General features: G+C 44.3%; 1 pseudogene; it reads left to right on the forward strand.

Moving 5' to 3' along the window:
* Positions 1 to 13,133: 13,133 nt before the first annotated feature.
* Positions 13,134 to 13,881, forward strand: LOC117094197 (annotated as a pseudogene).
* Positions 13,882 to 21,443: the final 7,562 nt, after the last annotated feature.

A 21,443-nucleotide genomic window follows, 5' to 3' on the forward strand; every position in this document is an offset into this window, starting at 1 on the left:
GCAATATTTTTTTTTTTTTTTTTGAGGCAGAGTCTCGCTCTGTCGCCCGGACTGGAGTGCAATGGCCAGATCTCAGCTCACTGCAAGCTCTGCCTCCCGGGTTTACGCCATTCTCCTGCCTCAGCCTCCCGAGTAGCTGGGACTACAGGCACCCGCCACCTCGCCCGGCTAGTTTTTGTATTTTTAGTAGAGACGGGGTTTCACCGTGTTAGCCAGGATGGTCTCGATCTCCTGACCTCGTGATCCGCCCGTCTCGGCCTCCCAAAGTGCTGGGATTACAGGCTTGAGCCACCGCGCCCAGCCGGGGGTAGCAATATTGTGGGGACATCAGGAGTGGAGGGTTGGAGAAGTGTAGGTAATACTGCATAGATGCAACTCCCACAAAACAGCAGTTTAAAAAGATGTATGGGCCAGGCACGTTGGCTCACGCCTGTAATCCCAGCACTTTGGGAGGCTAGGGCGGGTGGATCACGAGGTCAGGAATTCAAGACCAGCCTGGACAATATGGCGAAACCCTGTCTCTACTAAAAAAAAATTACAAAAATTAGCTGGGCGTGGTGGCATGCACCTGTAGTCCCAGCTACTCGGGAGGCTGAGGCAGGAGAATTGCTTGAACCTGGGAGGCACAAGTTACAGTGAGCAGAGATCACGCTACTGCACTCCAGCCTAGGCGACAGAGTGAGACTCCATCTCAAAAAACAAAAAAAAACCAAAAAGTATGTTCAGTTGATATGAAAAGGAATCTTGCTCCAATTTAACAAGAATGACTGCCAGGTTTGTTAAAAGGAAATAGGTGTTTGAATAACTTGATAACTTGAATGCTTTTCATCCAAATTTATGTTAAAACTCTATGACATATCTTCTAGACTGTTTAGTTCCAATAGGTCACTTTGCCTAAGATTTGGGCAACTGCCACCTTGTGGCCAAGACTGCCCCATGGATTAGGAGGGGGCAGCTTGGGCTTCTGGCGTTGTTGCCAGCAGATGTCCAAGATCACTTTTCTATTGCTAATAAAATGACTACAGCTTAAAGCTTCTATACAGTGGAACAACTTAGAAATCCAATCTGTTTTTTTCAAGATTTGAAAGCCATAGAAAACTTTTAAGTAAGATATAGTAGAGGGTTTTGTTTTGTTTTTATATGTAGAGTTAATAAATGCTATTTAGTCTTGGACTATCAACTTATTCTGAACCTTTCCTTCAGGCTAAACTTGTGGGATTTTACTTGCTCTGGTCTCCAGTCCTAAAAAGAAACCAGCTGTATCCTGTAGTTGGCCACCTGTCCTGAATGTGAGAGAGTTAGTTCCAAGGACAAGCCTAGGGTCTCTGTCAGCCTCATTCTAGGCAGGAGGAATGTTTCCTTGGTGTGCCTGGTAACCTCGCTGCTGACGTTTGCTCCCTCTTTTACTGCCATTTGTGTAAATAATACTTCATTTACATAGAAAGGAATTTCTCTAATTAAATGTTACATTTCATTAATCTAGAATTCTGCTAAAAATCGTATTTTAGCAAGATTTGTGACTACCAGCCTCTTTTAAAAATGGTCTGTATCTTTAAAGGGGCTAGGCCCTTTTTTTCTTCTGAGATGTTAGAATGTATCTATAATAGATGACAACAGTTTTTATGCAGCTACCCAGTGGTTTAATCACAATGCAAAAACAACACTGCTAATCTGAACAATCTACATGGATGACAACTCATTGAAATAACTATCAATTAACAACATAATTGTCAGTTATAAGTTGCCAACATTAAAATAAGCAATTGTTACTTCTATGAGGCTTTTGTGCTTTTTTTCTCCTCCTCCGCAGGGTGTGGATATAGGGTAGGGGCGTGGGTTGAAAAGTTTAAACTGATGACCAAGTTACTTGTTGTTTTAATCATTAGATCCTCTTCCTTATAGGTTACTCTGAAGTGAAAACAGTGGTACTAGTCATAAAATTCCACTCCAGGCTTGGCAGGTCAACCTGGCCTTGGTTTTGAAATCTCTGTAGCATCAAATGTGATGCCAGGTCTCTATTCCCTTTAATCAGGGCCTGCTGTGGACAGAGCGTGACATGTGAGTTCTCTCCTATTCTGTTCGATCAAGATTGTGTCAAAGCAAACCCAGCCTCTGTATGAAGGCAGAGTCCACTTTTGCTCGAGCAGCTGAAAAGAATTTAACCCAGTATCGTCAGGATAATGGCCTCAATGTTTCCTCTCTACATGATTTCAGCTGAGAGTCCCCTCACCCCAAGCCTCTGTGGGTGAGCGAGCAAAATGTGCAGCAGAAAAAGACTCAGGACTTGGTGGAGGAGGGGCACTGTGAAAGTCAAAATTGCCACAGCCACATTTTGTGTTTCTATCGCTCTCACTTGGTAGAAGACAGGTGGCCAAGTGGACCCAGGTTCCTGGTCATGCAGGAACACCTTCAGGAGGAACTACCCCAAGGTAGGACTCCAGCTTGTGCTTGGGCACAAAACACTTCATGGTGCAAAATTATGCACCACGAGCCAACACCTGGAGCTAGCTGAAACTGGAATTATGACTGAATTACAACCGGCCCTTTTGCATTAGGCCAATCGATCTGCATCATCAATTGGTACTTCTCCATCTGAAGACAGTTTGACTTGGAACTTGCAACAAATAGCCACCTCCCACTTTGGGGGGCATGGTGATGGAATGGAGAAAAAATAGGCTTTTGAATTAGATTCCTGGAATTAGAATAGTGGTGCTATGAGTTACTGTCAGAGCATGGCCAGGCTTCTTTCTTGGGTCTTTAATTTCTTACCTCTAAAATGATGACAATAAATCCATCTTGCAGTGATGGTTAGAGTATTAAGTCAGCTGACACAGGTTAAGCACCTTGTGTGTTGTTGGTGCTTACAAGTGACTGGTCATGATTAATTTAGAGAGACAGCAACAAAGAGTCTTTTTTTTTTTTTTTTTTTTTTGAGATGGAGTCTTGATCTGTCACCCAGGCTGGAGTGCAATGGCACAATCTTGGCTCACTGCAACCTCTGCCTCCTGGGTTCAAGTGATTCTCGTGCCTCAGTCTCCCAAGTAGCTGGGATTACAGTCATGTGTTACCACGCCTAGCAAATTTTTGTATTTTTAGAAGAGACGGGGTTTCGTCATGTTGCCCAGGCTGGTCTCAAACTCCTGGGCCCAAGCAATCCACCTGCCTCCACCTCCCAAAGTGCTGGAATTACAGGTGTGAGCACCAAGCCCAGCCCAAAGACACTTTTATTGGCCTAAAAATATTTAAGTTAATGAAGTAGCTTTGCTTCTTTGATCACAATGAAAGGAAATTTAAGTTAAAAATTGTTAAAATTGTCATCAATATTTTCATTTTAAAACTTAAGATTCAGTGGACTGTTGTTACTATGCATAATAACTTTATTAATCATTCACTCTTGAATCAAGCTTTTCTGTGCAACCGAGTAGGTGCTATTTATAAGTGAACAAGTTTTACAAATAGTCTGTGACATGCACAGGTGACATTTAATAACAGTATAGCAAATATCCTTTGTGTTCTTCCCATGGTTATATCATTTGACTGTATGTACATAGCATAGTCAGCATTCCAAAGAAGTCAAGAACTCTCTGTTACCCTAATATCATGCTTGGAGAAGATATGACTCTGCTTTTTATGCTCATCAGCTTAGGGTGGGGGGGACTTTTTAGGTGCCAAAGAATAAGGTTTCCAGTTATTGAATATTTTGCATGTTTTTCTTTTCTAAATGCTTCTGCTAAGGCAGCCTACTGTTGTGCTTGTTGTGTCACTTGGGTGCCTCTAGACATCTGTACACTTCTCCAGCTGCGTGGGAGACACACTTCACCTTGTGGCTCCTCCTTTCAAAGGTTGCATGTGCTGCATGGAAGAACAGTTGACTTTGCTGATAGGGAACGTCTCATTGCACCCCCTTTCCACACCATCTGTCTGACCTGGACCCATTCCAAACACTATGGCTTTGCTGGCAGAATGGTCTTCCTGCTACAGAAGTTTTGTAATCTGCTAATTGACAGGGTAAGGAAAATTTATATTTGGGTTACAGCTGAAAAGTTGGATGTTTCTTTGATGGGGCTTTAAATGCTGACATATGCTGCCTTGGTTTTTGATTTTAGGCATCCCCGTCTGAGCACAATCACATGCTCTCCCCTGTGTTCTCTGCCTCATTGAGAATATGGCAGCCTTTGGAGAAGAACACCAATATGATCTACTAGGGAATTATCATCTACTTAGTTTACTCATTAAGCAATGATTTTATTATCATTATCTCTTTGTAGTATGAGACAGATGGCAAAGAAGGAGTTTGCTTTATTGAACAAGATGCAGTATTGGGCATGGCAGATCTCCCTGAATGGTTAACATTTTCCACAGTCACTCAGTCTAATAAGCATCTTTGCTTTTGTACAGGGTCTGATTCTACACTCAGCTGCTAATTTAAGTGCAAAGCTGTTAATTTTTTTTTTTTTTCAGGGACAGCATCTCACTATGTTGTCCCAGGCTGGAGCACAGTGGGGCTATTCACAGGTGTGATCACAGCATACTACAGCCTCTAACTCCTGGGCTCAAATGATTCTCTGCCTCAGCCTCCCGAGTAGTCAATTCTTTTTTTCTACAGGTGGGCTGAGGACAGAAAAATCCTAAAGATGGAAGTATCGTTAAAATCGTGCTGATCCAGTTAACGTTTGTGGTTGCCCTCATCTTGTAATTGTGCTTTAAAACTCAATGTAAGCAACCCCCACTGAAGTGAGTACAGTCACGCTTACTGATCCAGACCTGAGTCCTTCAAGCGGCGTCCTCTGTGCACAAAAGCTACATGCACAAAACTGAAGGCAGTGCATGAGTGTGGTATGACATCTTGCCTCTGGAATCCTGGGGCCCTTCTCTCAGTTGCAGCCCCTTCAACCTGCCCTTGAACAATGATCAGCAGAAAGATGAGAATGAAAGAGAAGAAAGAGAATTTCTTCCATACTTTTCAAAACTTCAAAGAAGTTGTCCCCAGTCTGGTTCTGATGATTCATGTCTCAACGCAAAGCACATATAAATATCTGAAATCTGCATACTGATCGGAAATAGTTTTTGGGAAGTTGGATTTAATCCCATGAGACAAATGATCACTACCAACAGCGATCAGGGAAAACCAAAGTCCACAGCAAATTTTAATTTGGCAAATGCATAAAATGTTCAAAAGAGCAGAGGTCTCATTTACATTCCTCCCTCTTATATGGGATTTTCTTCTATATTAGTAATTAAAGGGTGCAGGCTATCGAGCGCAACTGTATCACATAATAGCCATCGGGGGCACACTAACAACTTCCTTGAAGGAACGCACACTAGGGTGTTTATGGTTCAGTGTCACATAGACTCTCTTTGATCTAAATTAGGATTCATTGGCAAACTCACAATAGGCTCCACATGTACCCCTCTCAACCTCTTTCTTTTAATCATGGAAATTAAAGATGGAAAATACCCATTAAGTCACTTAGTCCATTTCTCTGTTAGGGCGAAATTGTTGCCTGTGATACACGGGAGTGCTTGGTCCAGCTTAAATGTAAATGTCTTAGCCAGTATGCAGCCTCCTGATTTTATCATTTTCTTCTTTCCCTTCAGAGGGGAAGAAATATAAAACAGAGGCGGAGATTTCCTCCCTTCCTTATGGGTCGGAGGTAATGGTCGTGGGATGGGCAAATGAACTCACATGCTGTCAGCTTTCTGGAAACCACACCACTTGCTATGGCAATTCCATCACTCATGAAGCACACAGCTAATTCAATCCCCGTCTCCAACACGTTTTACTTTTCAGCTCAATGGAACGATTCTGATTCCTGAACTATTCGTATAAACTTGAGTGAGCAGGTATTCCAGATTTGGTGAGGGAGAACAAGGCCCAGGGAAGGAGAACCTTTCTCTTTTAGGCTCCCTCTTTGATTAGTTGGAAACAGCACAGCCCTCCCAATTGGAGTGTGAAGTCATGGGTGCAGTGTGAGCTCACGATTGGGGCACTGCCTATCTTATTCTGGGGAGTGGCCAGTGGAGGTATTTTTATCCTTTGAACATTTGGCACCTGAAAGCTGTGAAATGTGTGTCATTGCACAGTGAATTCCCTCCCTGACTCATGTTCCACAACGGAAGGAAAATTGTCACTCAGCATCTGCCCACATCTCTAGCTGTTGAAGTGAGTTCTATGGGAAAGTTGCAAAACCCCAGTGACCAACTCTCCAGTGAGGTCTCTAGGGGACACATAGCAGTGGCTGAGATGAGACTTCAAAAGGGAAATCATGAGCCGTTATTAGGTTTGCATTGGGTTTGTTTTAGAGATTTTCTTTTAATCTGTTAAAATCACTAGTGAAATTGTACTGCCTTAGGAAAATTGAATAAGGGAACATTTCCAATTCTGATGCAGATGTGCTAGAGTGTGATTGTTCACATTATAAGACGGAAGTCTTACCTCCAAAATTCACTCAGTGGACTTCCCTCCTGCATCTGAAGGAGGATCAGGTTTGCAAAACCCGATGTACTTATCAAGAAGGCTTCTGATTGTCTAAAGCAATGGCAGGGTTCTATCAGACAGAAAAAGTGCTTTCAGTCATGTCCAAACACCATGGATAATACTAACTGTACATTCACAGAGAGATAATGTTCAGGGCCTCTATCATGTGTAATATATTCCCAAGATATTTCTGATTTTAAATATCCCATCGGTGGTAATATATAATGAATCTTTGAATGGATGCACACATACAAAATCAGAATCAGTTCTAACTTGATGGTCTAGCGTCAGAATCTACTGAATGCAATTCTAATATGGGATCCTATCTTTTGCTAATGAAAATGTCAAGTTTTAAGGCAGATGTGGCCGAGACTGCTTGTTGTTCTCCCAGTAACCATTCTCCCTGATTTTTAGTGCCTGCATCTCCCACCCACCAGTATGGCTGGAGAACTGTATTCTGGCCAATGAGATGTAGGGGGAAGCGGCGTGGGGCATTCCTGGATGGTGTCCTTATAGAGCACCATCATATCCCCTGCTCCCCTTCCCTGCCACCTGGAAAGCGGCCATGGTGGTTGGAGATCTAGCTGCCACCTTTAATCCCAGGAATGAGGATCACATCCTAGGAACACCTGGAAGGTGCCTGCACCCCACATAATTTCGTGGAGTGTCCAGACTAACCCTAGAGACCCTTCCTCTGGACATTTTTGTACATGTATGAATAAAACCTAGTGTGTTAAAGTCACTGTTTTCTAAGGGTTTTTGTCACCCAAATCTAACCCTAATCCTAATTTTGTCACTGGTCTTAACCTTTATTTTGTTTTTTGCACTTTTTTTTTTTTTTGAGATGGGGTGTCACTCTGTTGCCCAGGCTGGAGAACAGTGGCACGATCTCAGCTCACTGCAATCTCCATCTCCTGGGCTCAAGCCATCCTCCCACCTCAGCCTCCTGAGTAGCTGGGACTACAGGTGCATGACACCATGCCTGGCTAATTTTTGTAATTTTTGTAGAGGCGGGAGTCTCCCTATATTGCCCAGGCTGGTCTCAAACTCCTGAGCTCAAGCTGTGTGCCTGCCTGGGCCTCTCAAAGTGCTGGGGTTACAAGTGGGAGCCACTGCACCTGGCCTTAATCTTTATTTTGATACAACTTAACATCTTCTTAAAGTCTAGGTATTTCAGTTTCAGTTGATAATCAATGCTGGTTGATAATCATGTTACATTTATTCCTCAGTTGATAATCATGTTGCAGTGGATAATCACATTTCATTTATTCCTCTGAACATGACCTTGAAGGGTTTGCAGATAAAGGTGCATGGAAGAACCCCAAACTTACAGATTCCCAAATATGTGATTAGGCAAAATAACAAGATGGACATTGAGAGTGGGAAGCCTCATTCAGTTTCTTGCATCCATTCTGTTTGCAACATGTAGAAATATGTACTTCCATTCCATAAATGGTTTAATGAGAACCCAGGCAAAAATAATGGTTACTATAAATAAAACTCAAGAGTGAGGGCCCAAAGTCAGGACGAGTCAGGACCAGGAAAACATAAAAATGGATGGAGGGACAGATAGTGAGTTCCAAAGTGGTGTGTATCCACAGACTCAACTGTGGTATGGGAAAACATATGCTAATACTAGAATGTTTAGGTATGTTTAGCCAGAGTCACTCTTCATCCCAAAAGGAGAGGCATGAAGATTTAGTCATATTTAACATGGAGACTGGCGTATGCTTCACTCTACCAGCCCACAACACCAAGGGAAGACACGGGGCCCTGAGGAAGGCGGGGCAGGAGCTCCACACCACAGGGAAGCCGGCAGGGCCACCTCCCTGCTTGGGCTGCTCTCGGCAGGCTGTGGCATCCTGCAGTACACTCATGCTTGTCATCTCACTCATGGCCAAAGCAAAAATATTTACTATGGTCTATGAGACCCAGCGGGATCTGGCCTTGCGTGAAGTCTCTGAGTTCCTCTCCGACTCCTCTCGTTCATTTCTCTCCAGCCACTTGGGGCTCCTTGTTCCTCCCACAAACCAGGCACACTCCTGCCCCAGGGCTTTTCCACTGGCTGTTGACTCTGCCTGTAACGCTCTTCCCCTAGACAACTGTCTAGCTGGTTCCCTCACTTCCTTTGGGTCTTGATTTCATGTCACCTGCGTCCGGTTCCATGGGTTTGTGGCTTATACTCTTCATGTTTATGTGAATCCTCACAGAAGGAGGATAGCAAGCTGAAACTTACTTCCGCACAGAAACTGCTGCTTTCACTTCACATGCTAGCATTATATTCAAGCAAATAAGAAAATAGCAAAGCTGGTGCTTCTCCTACTACTCAGACAAGTTCTTTGTTAGCCTCATTAGAAGTAAATGTAATGACAGTCCAATCTAACTGGGTGTGAAAGAAGAAATTAAAACAATTTGAAATTATTAGAAGACTTTTTTTTTAAGACTGTTTCACTCTTGTTGCCCAGGCTGGAGTGCAGTGGTATGATCTCGGCTCGCTGCAACCCCTTCCTCCCAGATTCAAGGGATTCTCTTGCCTCAACCTCCCAAGTAGCTGGGACTACAGGCACCTGGCACCACGCCTGGCTAATTTTTGTAGTTTTGGTAGAGGCAGGGTTTTGCCATGTTGGCCAGGCTGGTCTCGAGCTCCTGACCTCAGGTGATCTGCCCACCTCAGTCTCCCAGAGTGCTGGGATTACAGGCGTGAGCCACCATGCCCGGCCCCTAGAAGACCCTTTGAAATATGGATTTACATCCTCAGTCATTGACAATGAGCCCTGGCCTCTGTGTATATTATGCTTTAAAATATCAGGTAATAATAGACGTACATGTATTTTATCTGTGTATTTATTTAGAGACAAGTTCTCACTCTGCAGTGGCACAATCATAGCTCATTGCAGCCTCAACCTCTCAGCCTCAAGTGATCCTCCCTCCTCAGCCTCTCAAGTAGCTGAGACTACAGGCATGTGCCACCATGCCTGGCTAATTTTTAATTTTTTTGTAGATATGGGGTCTTGTTATGTTACCCAGGCTGGTGTCAAACTCCTGGATGCAAGTGATCCGCCTGCTTCAGCCTCCCAAAGTGCCATCATTACAGTCATGAGCCACCATGCCTGGCCATGTATATGATTTATAAATAAATAAATAAATACACATCTAGTAGGGAGTTGTCCTTAAATTTTTCCCTATGGGGATGGTGAGATTAAAAAGTGATTTTGAGATCAATGGTATAGGCGATCAAGACCTATGCTATATTTGAATTTTGATTTGACTGTGAGCTTCCTAAAACCGTTAAAAAATGTGTGAGAGAGAGAGAGAGAGAGAGAGAGAGAGAGAGAGAGAGAGAGGGGCAGGGCGCATTGGCTCATGCCTATAATCCCAGCACTTTAGGAGGCTGAGGTGGGCAGATCATGAGGTCAGGAGTTTGAGACCAGCCTGGCCGATATGGTGAAACCCCATCTCTACTAAAAATACAAAAATTAGCTAGGCGTGATGGTGCACGCCTGTAGTCCCAGCTACTCAGGAGGCTGAGGCAGAAGAATCACTTGAACCCGGAAGGCGGAGCTTGCAGTGAGCTGAGATCACGCCACTTCTCTCCAGCCTGGGTGACAGAGGGAGACTCCGTTTCAAAAAAAGAAAAAAAAAAGAAAGAGAAATGAACAGTTAGGACATAACTTTCGTGCTCAGGAGTGACAGACTGTTTCCTCAAGGGAAGTAAAGCTTGTCTCAGCTTTCAGAAAAAAAGAAGAAGAAATTTTTTAATGGGGTCTTTCCTGTGGGGACCTGGGTGATACAGTGGACAATATCCTCCACATTTTTCCCACGGCAGATGCTGCGAGTTTCATTTGACTGTTTCTCAAAGGACTTTTGAGCATTCTGTAATTGTTGGCTGTTATTACTGTAAATGCTGTGTCAGTGATTGGGGTCTACGTAGTGCTAGGTTCATTTCACAACCAAACAGTTTAGTTTTCACTTTGCCCTGTAACTATCAACTGGTGGTTGAACGCTTGGCTGATCATTTTTCACCCTTTGCCTGGCATAAGCATTGGCTTGGGTGCTTCCCCTTTCTTGTGCTCTGATTTCTTAAATCTGTGCAAAATGCTTGTCATAGTATTGCCTGACAATATATATCAGTCCATATTTTTCTTTATGAATGTTTATTCCACAATTTGATCTACATCATTGAAGCAGCAGCCTTGTGATTTGTTTTCACCGTATTCTCCTGAGACTCCCAGCCGGGCCCCAATCTTCTGACCTTGTGGGCCTCTTCACTGAATGAGGTTTTCTCTAAAGTTGCCTAAGCCGAGGCTTTCCTGCCTAACAGACTGAAAACTTGCAACACTGAAGCAAAGAGCTGCTCCTGTTGGTTATATTTTGGGGCATTTCTTGCAGCTCAGATGGGAAATTTGAGATACATTTGTGTAATGTTTTAGGAATTTATCCCCTGCTCTCCCTACCACGGTATCCATCAGGTTCTTCCTATTCAACAATTATATGCACTGGCTTTCAAAAAGAGCCCCCAGGATGGGCCCTCTAGTGGGGGGGGGAGCCCCATCTTCAGGGATGCAGTTAGACATGCTTGTGCTTGTGGCCCAGTTGAGACATCTGGGACCTCACTAAGAATGAGGCTTAAGGAAGATGCCAAAGGGCTTTTAAAAGATATGAATCTCTGAAACCACAAAAAACCTTATGCTCTATATCCGCACCCGGTGAAACCAGGGCTCACCTTTCGCTGACACTCACTGATGTAGCTGCATTGGTTGTCTGGATGTGGAAATCCATCCATGTGCGCCATTACGTGGCCACTGCCCCAGGCCCGCTTCCTGTGCGCTTTCCCTCACCCCAGCTGCTCTGGATGCCACAGGAAGCCTCCATTCCTTCCCCACCATCCAGAACCTCACCCCTGGATTAAAGTAGATGGAAAGGCTGACTTTTGCACGGCCTCACTATACTGTGGGCCTGGCCCAGCGGCCTCCTGTGTCTCCCCTCTCAGAGTCTCTTTCCTGCTTGCCCCCCACATCCTTGATTCCTCCGGGGCATTCACTGTCTCTACTGGAGAGTGCTTTTGCCACTCACAGAAATGACCTGGGGCAAGTCCTGTGGCCTCAGATCATCCACTGCCAAATGGAGTTGCTGTGTGAAATGACTGAGGCCCTGGGCTTAGCATATGGGAACCTCACAGGAAGGTGAGCTCCCTCCTTTTCCTTCTCCTCTTCCTTCCCCTTCCCCTACTCTCTTTCTCACTATCACCTTCACCATCATCCTGCACCCTGGGACCCAGTCCTGCTCTCAGCCACTGTTTGCCAAGCCCCATTAGGGCGGGAGATGTGAATTAAAGGGCTGGTAGTGCTCAAGTGTGTTCAGGAAGGGTCGAGAGGGGCAGGTGAAAACTTTTATCCTTCCTGCTTCAATCTATCCACTTCTTGAGTCTTGGGGCACGTTCAGGAGAATGAGGGTGTGTTCCAAATTCCCCAGTGACTTCCGGGAAACCTTTCTAGTCTTTTTATCCTGTAAAAGATAGTTTCCTACACGCCCTGCCTTGCTTCTAAACACTTCTTTTGAAGCACAGTAGTGAATAAATGAGGGAAGCTCCCTGCTGGGCCTTCTCTATGATCTCCTACCCCCTTGCTTGTCTGCGTCGTAATTGTTACTTTTTCTGGCAAGTCTGATTTCAGGGGCTTTGTTAGGTGCTCTGACAGTGGTTCCCAAACTGGTCTGCACATTGGAACCACCTGGTTAGCTTAAGCAAGTGCAGATGCCTGGTTCCCATGCTCAGAGGTTCTGATTTGATGGGTGTGGGGTGCTGTCTGGGCAGCGGGAGCTTTAAAAGCTCCCCAGGTGATTCTAAATGTGTGGCTGAGTCTAGAACGATGGTCACAGCAACCTAATGCCATGGGGGCACCAGGACACTGGAGAGATTCTTGCTGAGTCTTTTGGTACAGGCGGGCTGTGGACTAATGAATGAATGGTTAAGCGAATAAATTGTTATTTACTGCCTGTTTATCATTTCCTGAAGGCAGTGGTTCTCAAACTTTAAAGCATATGAGAATTCCCTGAAAGGCTGTGTAAACCCAGGTTACTGAGTCCCACACCCAGATTTTCTGGTTTAACAGGTTTGAGGTGGTTGATTTGTAACCAGTTCCCTGGAAATGTTGTTGCTGAGGGCCCAAGGACCACACTTTGAGAACCACCGCCTTAAAGCGGCGTTTCTCCACCCTCCCTGGGCACTTGTTAATAAGCCAAGATTCTTGGGTCCCACTCTAACCTGCTGAATTGGCCTCTCCAGGGAAGGTGCCTGGACTGTTTGGTAACCAGGCATGTTTTTGTTCTTATTGTCAGGGGGCCTGGAACCAATACCTTAAAACAACACCAAGCGAGGAACCAGACACACAAGCCTAGGTTAGAATAATAAATGTTCACATTTAGAGTTGACAGTGGTTTAGATGGTAATTAAAAGGACAAAAAGATCCCCCCAACACCCCCAGTGATATTGGGCCTGCAGGTCTGTGTCGAGCTTCAGACATAGGTCTCTGTTCCTCAGGATGGCATTTGGTACAGTTGTCAGGAATAGGCCTACTTTAAATGATACCAAGTGAAATTTAGAAGATGAAGGGGTAAAACTGATTACTATGGTTGGAAACGCTTGGTGATACAGGATAAAAATAAGTACAACATGTCCAAATCCAGGATGATAGTTCATGTAACTCCTAACAGAGATATTATTTGTCAGATTGCTTATGCCTGTATGCAAGGGCATGTGACTGTCTGTGCAGTTTAGGCACACAAAGTACCAAAATATGGTGTGAAGGCTGGCCTGACAAATTATGCTTCAGCACATCGTAGTGGCCTGCAGGCTTCTCAACACATTTGGCATGGATGCCATCTAGGAAGGCCAAGAGGAGGTGACCAGAGATGAATATGATGCGGAGAGCATTGATGGTCAGCCTGATGCCTTCACCTACTATTTGGATGCAGGCCTTGCCAGAACCACCACTGACAATAAAGTTTTTGGGGCCCTGGAAGCTGTGGATGGAGGCTTGTCTATCCCACAAAGTACTAAATGATTCCCTGGATATGATTCTGAAGGCAAGGAATTTAATGCACAAGTGCATTAGAAGCACATCACAAGTCAGAATGTTGCAGATTATGTGCATCATCTAATAGAAGATGAAGATGCTTACAGGAAACGGTTCTCACAATACATAAAGAACTGTGTAACTCCAGACTTGGTGGAGGAGAGATATAAGAAAGCTCATGCTGCTGAAGGAGAGAATTCAGTCTATGAGAAGCCCAAGAAAGAAGCTAAAAAGAAGAGGTGGGACCTGTCTCCCAAACTGTTCCCTGCCCAGAAGAATGATCAGGTAGCTCAAAAGCAGGCAGGCTTCCTTAGAGCTCAGGAGCTCTGAGGTCTGCTGAGTGCTAAACTTAACAATTTTCTATGAAGATTTTTTCAGATAAGACAATAAACGTATTGACCAAGCAGAGAAAAACAAAAGGCTAAAGTGAACATATTAGTAGAGCGATGCTGAAAGCATTCTTTCCTTATATCATAGGACTTCCCCTTCTTTTCATCCCACACTCAAGCCCTAGGCATTACTATTGGGTCTTCCAGTGGATGGCATGAAATGAGTTAGGCAAAGCAATAAATCTCTTGCTGAATATTGGTCAGTATTATAGGCCTTTAAAAAAATAGAATATAATTGATCTCAATTTATTTTTGAACACTGTTCAACAAACGGTTTGGAGGCTGGGGAAGAATTTATATTTGAAAGCTAAAGACATATACCTCAATATTTTCTGGTTTAAAGCAGTTAGATCAGGCACTTATTGGTCAATGTTCAATCTTTGGGAGTTTCTCCCTCTTCCACCTTCTTCTAGTCAAGCTGGTTTCAGGAACAGGGAATGCTTAGGTATCCAATGTGCCAAGGGAGAGGGGATAGCTGGTCCCTAATTCTGAGGGTCACCTGCCAGTGGTCTTAATGGCCCAGGCCACATTGCTGTGATTATTCCAGCAGTCCTCAGGACTGCAGGTGATTTTTCTCCTGGGCTGGAAAGTCTTTTGCTAGGCTGACAATAGGTCTGTTCCTTAGACCTTCAAATAGATGCTTTCTAAGCCCTGCAGGAAATGTTCTTCTGATGGGGAGGTGGGAACCTGTATACACATTGGTAGATGTCCATGAATTTTCTTGGGCTTGGGAATTTAGATGACTTTTGCTGTATTACAGATCCTGCTTTTTAGTGATTGACCAGGGACAGAATGCAGGTCACTTGCTTCCTGGAGCAGGATTTGGTATGCTGGCTCATCTCCTTTCTCTGTCCCCACCCTATGCTTGGCCATAACTCCATGCCATCTCTACATGGCTCCCTGTTTCTTTCTATCTCCATATGCTGATCTTAGCTTCTCCAGATCCAAGAGACAATTTGTTATAGGAAGAACTGACAGAGTTGAGCCAAAATCTGCTGTCTTTAGACTCAGGTCTGATATACAACTCAATTCCTAAAGACTAGAAACGCCAACCCATGTAGGAAGCATTCTGTTCATGTCTGCATTTGTGCATGTATTTGTGGAGCCTCTGCTGTGCGTTGGCATTGTGCTAGGCTTTGTGTTGGGTGCTGCTGACCACAGAAAGGTCCCAGACATAGGAATGCAAAAATAAAATTGCAATAGCAGGCAGCCTTTAATTAAGATCAAAGTACTGATGATCTAAGTAAGTGTTAGGTAAGAATGTGACTGTGCACTGGAATAGTAAGAGAAGACTTCTTTGAAACAGTAGGTCTGGGTCAAGCCAAAGCTCAAGGAGGGGAATGAAGCTGACAAAGTGGTGAGACAACTGGATAAGACTCTACCCCCCACACTGATGAAGCATTGGCCATTGCCCTCAGTAGCCCACGAGTGCCCAGGGAAACGAAAGGCTGGGGCAGGTGAATTCTAGTGAGTTGATAGATGTCATGGTCCGTTACAAGCTGGAGGAGAAGATGATGTGGGGAATACCAAAGAAAGTGATGTGAAACACGAGGGGAGTGGAGTTTGATTCTGTGCCACCATTGAGATACTACATTTCATGTTATTTTATCAAGAACAGATGTCGGTGTGTCAAATTGATTCAAATGCAGAAAGGCCGAACTGTAGATGCACTAAATTTGCAAAGCTTTAGGGAAACTGGAAATTTTATAATCTGCTGATTTTAATACTCCATCAGTGTAGTATTCTTACCTAAGAAATGCAGAATATGAAGTCTGTTTTTCCTTTCATAAAACTTAAGGATGAGATGTATGAGGGAAGACAACATAGGGAATATTTGTGTAGAACTAGTCGTAAATTCAAGTTATCTGACTGTGTAGCCAGGTATGCTCATTGGACTGACTCCAAAAAGTTATCAAGGGAATATGAGCAAATGCAGCTTTTGCTCCTCAGAGTTCATCAAAATCCATATCTTTTACAATTCTTTTTATGTTGGCCCTAAAATGCTACTTGACTGAAATAATCTTCCCCTCGATAGCAAAGAATGTCTTATAAGCTACAGATTAATTGGTCAACTTGACATTCCATGTTCCCAATAGCTAATGCTAGTGCCCCTTTTCCTAGAACACAGATCTTGTGGATGATTTATGGGTGGGAATGACTTAAGGCTCAATTACCCTCCGTTTAACAACTCCTGTAGTGCCTCTTACTCGGAATTGTATTGCATTTCCCATTCCGTTCCCTGTGCTTCAAATAATTTTCCTCTCCATTTTAACGTGCTAACTTCTTCCTTGACTTTAAGATTCACCTTGGAAGAAAAATGAACATTTATTGATGCTTCATGTACCAACCTAGCCCAAGGCTTTGACATTGGTTATCTATGTAAAACGATCAACAGCTCTTTGAAGAAGGTATTATTTTTGTCACCACTCACTCACTTTTTCATTTTACAATGGAGAAACCAAGGCTCAGAGGAGTGAGGGAACTTGCCTATTGCCACATATTGGGGTAGATGTAAACTGAAGTGACTGTGAGGCTCAATGATCTCCCCTCATCTGAGCAAGGCTCTCAATACCCATGAGTGGACATAGGCACCTGACTCTTGTCAGTCCAACTGAATCATTTCTCAGGGGATTTGCAACTGGAATTGCAGAAAAAGGGTTAATCCTACTCTGATGGTTAAGCTGGGGAATGAAGACTGGCTCCCAGTTTCACTACACAGGCAAAGCCAGTCTGGTGGAAATAAAGCTAAATCACCGAGAAATGCAGAGAAGAGAGAGAGAGAGCGAGCACATGAGCATGCGAGCATGATGTGCGCTGGGGTTCGCAAGTCTCTGATCCCGTCTCTGATGTCCAGTGGCACCTCCTCCTTCCAGATGGGTGTGAACCTTCTAATAAGTTTCCCGTTTTGCTCAAGCAACTAGCTTGGGTTGAGTTTCTGTCTTTTATAATCAAGTGTCCTAATTTTGCTGGTGAGCAGGACAGAGTTTCCAGATCACATGTTTTTTTCTGTCTGCCATATGACGTGCATTGAGTTTATCATCATCAGGACTTTCCTGAATTAGTTCCATTGACAACTTGTAATCAGTTCATTTGGTCACTTCCACCCCATGACCTTCTTACATCTGGGGGAACAAGGAGGAAGGCAGGAGTTTGCCAGTATAAAACTGTATTCCATGCTAGGGCCACAACAAATGCTGTGTTCCATTCAGAATGTGAGTTACCTGAGAGCAGAGACGGGACTTTTGAATTATGATATGTAATTATGGAACACTCTAATTGTAAGCACATTTAATAATGTGACTTTGAAGACTGAAACTAAATGAAGTCTTGTAAGAAAATCTGGAATTATACTGTCTTAGAGTTCACAAAAAGGCATGTAAAATAAACCCTCCAAGCTCATGAAGTATGCACAGGGCTACATTTGGTTGAGAGAGAGAAAAACAAGCAGAAAGTGTTTGGAAAGAAGGTTAACAACAGCAATATGGTAGGGGAGGATGAGTGAAAGCCCAGTGGTCCTCTGACTGTTTGCACATGCAACACCGCTCTGGTTCCTTAGGACTTGGGAAATAGACTATATAAGGAAGAGGTTCCTCACTTGAAGGAACTTTTGTCTGTTTTAAATATTAGGTCAGCTGAGAAGTGTGGATTCAAAAGACAGGCTCAGTATTTGGAAGGGGGCACTAGAGACTTCAATAGGCTGGATCATCTCAGTCACTCCCTTAAGCTCCCTTGGTGCTGGACTCCTCCCTGCTAATATGAAGATAGTCACAGACGTTCCCTTCTGGCTTTACAAAACAACTGACCTATGAGGATGAATGGAAAGGGAAGGATTCCAATTCTGTTGGAATCCCTATAGATATCTCAGATAACATGCATCTTCTGGAAAAGGCAGAGGACACTTGATTAACTTTGTTGCTGCTCTGCTCAGTTGCGGCTGATAGAGGAGATGCAGCACTGGGAGCTAGAGGCCGTTCGACTCAACCATTTTCCACCACTGAGTTGTCTTTGTCAGCTGCTTGTAATTAAAAAGACGAAAACAATTCTTCCATCCCCACAAAAACTCCCCACCCCTGGCCTTTTAAAAGGAGTAAAATCAAATCTAAAAATAACAGGAGGAGACAGGCTTAAACTAACAAGGAAATTCTGGAAAATCAGAAGTGGAGCATGGAAGCAGTTTAGCTGAAAGCATCTGTGCAGAAATTGCCTGAGTTGGAACAGACGAGACAATCTGTGAGATTGTCCTTTGTAACCTCAGGACTGGATTTCAGATTTCAGCTTCTGGATCCCAGTGGAAAGTGGCTGATTCCTTCTACCACAGGGGGAAGAGAAAAATGCAGAAACATGAGTCTTAGGAACAGAGGGAGAAGGTGGCATCTCTGATAGGTAGGGAGGCAAGTCTTTGTGTACTTTTCAGAAAAGCTGGCAGTGAACTGAATTCAGTGAGGGGCTGGAAAGGAGCCAGGGGGTCGGCTGAGGGCAAGAGAACTTCCTGCGGGAGCTGGTGTCTGCGCCTGGGCTTCCTGGGAGGCGGGTCCTGGAAGTGAGTCCTGGCCGCACAGGGATTACCAGCAATTGTCTTCCAAGAATGCCCAAAAATGTGTTTGGAAAGAGGAGAGGAGTGCTGAGGCGGGGCTAGAGGAAGGTGGCATTTCTTGAGGTTGAAGGCACCTCCTGGGGAATCCTGGGTCTGTGCAACTAAATTTGTGTGACCTGTTCCGTGGCAGGAAAGTAGACTTGCTGGAGAGTGGGCAGAACCTTTACAGGGGAAATACCTGGTCCAGGTGTCTCAGGAGCAACGCCAACTCATCGCATTCATCAGAATACCGTAGAAACAAACAGCCCTACAGCTGCCTTCACTCCTAGCTCTGCTGCCTGTTTCACCGAAGCTGGCAGGGGGCTGTGCTCCACACAGTCCTGGACAAAGACTCCCACGATAACTGAGGCCCCACTACCTTGTAGCTGCACTGTCTGGGGTGTGTTGCCTCCGCATCGCTCTGGAGGAGCCCACATGGACTTTTCTGAGCTTTATCCCATCCATGGCACTCCTTTTTCCTTGAAGCTCATTGGGTAGGACTAGCCCCATGCCCTGCCCAACTGCAAGAGGGCTGAGGCCGGGAGTTCACCATGTGCCCCAGTCAAGCACTGGTGAGGCTTCACTGGCCACATGGCACTGGTCACCAGGCAGTGCTGAAGGGGTGACTTACGAAAGAACAGTTTAGCACAACCTCTGACAATACAGAGGAGATGGAGGGATAGTGAAGCACCAGAAATATGCGTACTTATAAGTACAGCACAGTCTTCCTAGAAGGTCATTGTCTGGCATGAAACTGGCCCTTTGCCAGGTGGGACAAATCAGTTGTGTGTGAAAGGGGCTGGAATCCAGGCCGGTGTGATTCCTACAGTATTGTTTTGGTGAATACTCCTGGAAACTGACAGAGTTAATTTGCAGGGTGTCAGAGTATTTGTCTTTTTTGTGTGTGTGATTGCTTACTCACAGTATGAAGAGTAATGAAGGCCTGTTTTTTATGAAGAATATATTGTTTAAGCTATTTGGGGTTAATATTGATTGCATATCCATATGAAGTCAGACATAATACTTTGTGTAACCCCCCCACCAACCACACGCAAAAAGAGGTAGAGGAGAGCTGAAATATAAGAGTGGGGATGAAACTTTCATTTACGCATCTCTTCCAAAGAAATTAAGCACTCTGCATATAATCAAAATCCCACATGAGGGCAAAGTGGCACAAAGTATGTAAACTCATTGAATTTATGGCTGCATATTTCCAGATAGAAGGCTTTTTCAGTGTTCCAAATGTTTTTGTCATTTAAATGTATTTACAACATCTTTGGATAAAGAAAGAAAGCAGGGGGCCAGGCATGGTGGCTCACACCTGTAATCCCAGCATTTTGGGAGGCTGAGGCCAGCGGATCACCTGAAGTCAGGAGTTCAAGACCAGCCTGGCCAACATGGTGAAACCCCGTCTGTATTAAAAAATACAAAAAATTAGCTGGGCGCAGTGGCATGCACCTGTAATCCCAGCTACATGGGAGGCTGAGGCAGGATAATCGCTTGAACCCAGGAGATGGAGGTTGCGGTGAGCTGAGATGGCGCCACTGCACTCCAACGTGGGTGAGAGAGCGAGACTTCGACTCAAAGTAAATAAATAAATAAATAATAAATAAATAAAGCAGTGATTAGAACATTTTACCATTTTATTTGTTTTGGGTTTTCCTGTGGATTATTAAGCAAATAATCTACCTATCACATGAGGCCATTCTGATGTTAATGCATTGATGGTACCTGCTGAATTTAGTCCCAATGAGTCTATTTTTTGAAAAAGATAACTGCTTAACAAACATGTCCTGGTTTGTTTTGCTGAATGAACCAATTACTATTTTTCTTACTACTTAAAAAATGCCTCCCTAGCATTCAGTGTCATATGGGTTTTAAAACTTTAACTACAGTAATTCACCCAATGCACACTTCTTGAGCATGTCCTTCATGCACCAGAAATATGTGTACTTATAAGTACAGCACAGTTCATGTACATCTAATTCCTAAGAGGATTTTTAAAAATTGGATCTAGAAGACTTAAAAAATGGAGCTAGAAGTGAGGAGGGAAAGATTTTTTGAGAGACAATACAAGTATTTCAGAGCTTCAGAACAACTTTAAAACCTTGCTACAAGGAAACCAGCCACAGTCTAACAGGGTAAAGTTGCCACCTTCCTTCGTAAACCTGAGTACTCCTGATGGGGTCCAGTCACCATGAGGTGGATGCTGAGTGAGAGGATGTTCTCCTTCTTCCAGCAGAGAATGTCCTCTGGGCTCTTTGCCTGCCACATAGAGCACCTTTCCTTTGGCACTGAAGTGCACATTCTCTGTTCCAAGATGACTCTGCCAAGCTCTCCAAGAAACAAGAAAGATTGCCAGGGGGATGAAGTGCTGGAAAGTAGTGGTCACCAACATTGATATATTCTAAGGATATTACAAAAAGTAATAGCAAATATAATAATGGGAAGTTTTCTGACTCTTCCTGCGTCATGGCACAAACATTTCAGTAGCACTTGGGGGAAGTGCTGTGACATGTGGCTGCTTGAGATCATGTTCTGAGGAAATTGCTATCCGAAAGTCTCACGGATCAAAAGAATTAGGATCTTCGGATGTTTCCAGAGAGAGCCATACAAAGCCTATTCGCATGCAATTTCAGCTATCCCTGTTTTTTTTGTTTTTTTTGTTTTTTTTTTTGAGACGGAGTCTCGCTCTGTCGCCCAGGCTGGAGTGCAGTGGCCGGATCTCAGCTCACTGCAAGCTCTGCCTCCGGGGTTTACAGGCGCCCGCCACCTTGCCCGGCTAGTCTTTTTTTTTTTTTGAGGTGGAGTCTCGCTCTGTCGCCCGGGCTGGAGTGCAGTGGCAGGATCTCAGCTCACTGCAAGCTCCGCCTCCCAGATTCACGCCATTCTCCTGCCTCAGCCTCCCGAGTAGCTGGGACTATAGGCGC

This window comes from Trachypithecus francoisi, unplaced genomic scaffold (genome assembly GCF_009764315.1).
Source record: "Trachypithecus francoisi isolate TF-2019V2 unplaced genomic scaffold, Tfra_2.0 Lachesis_group13, whole genome shotgun sequence".
Taxonomy (NCBI): Eukaryota; Metazoa; Chordata; class Mammalia; order Primates; family Cercopithecidae; genus Trachypithecus; species Trachypithecus francoisi.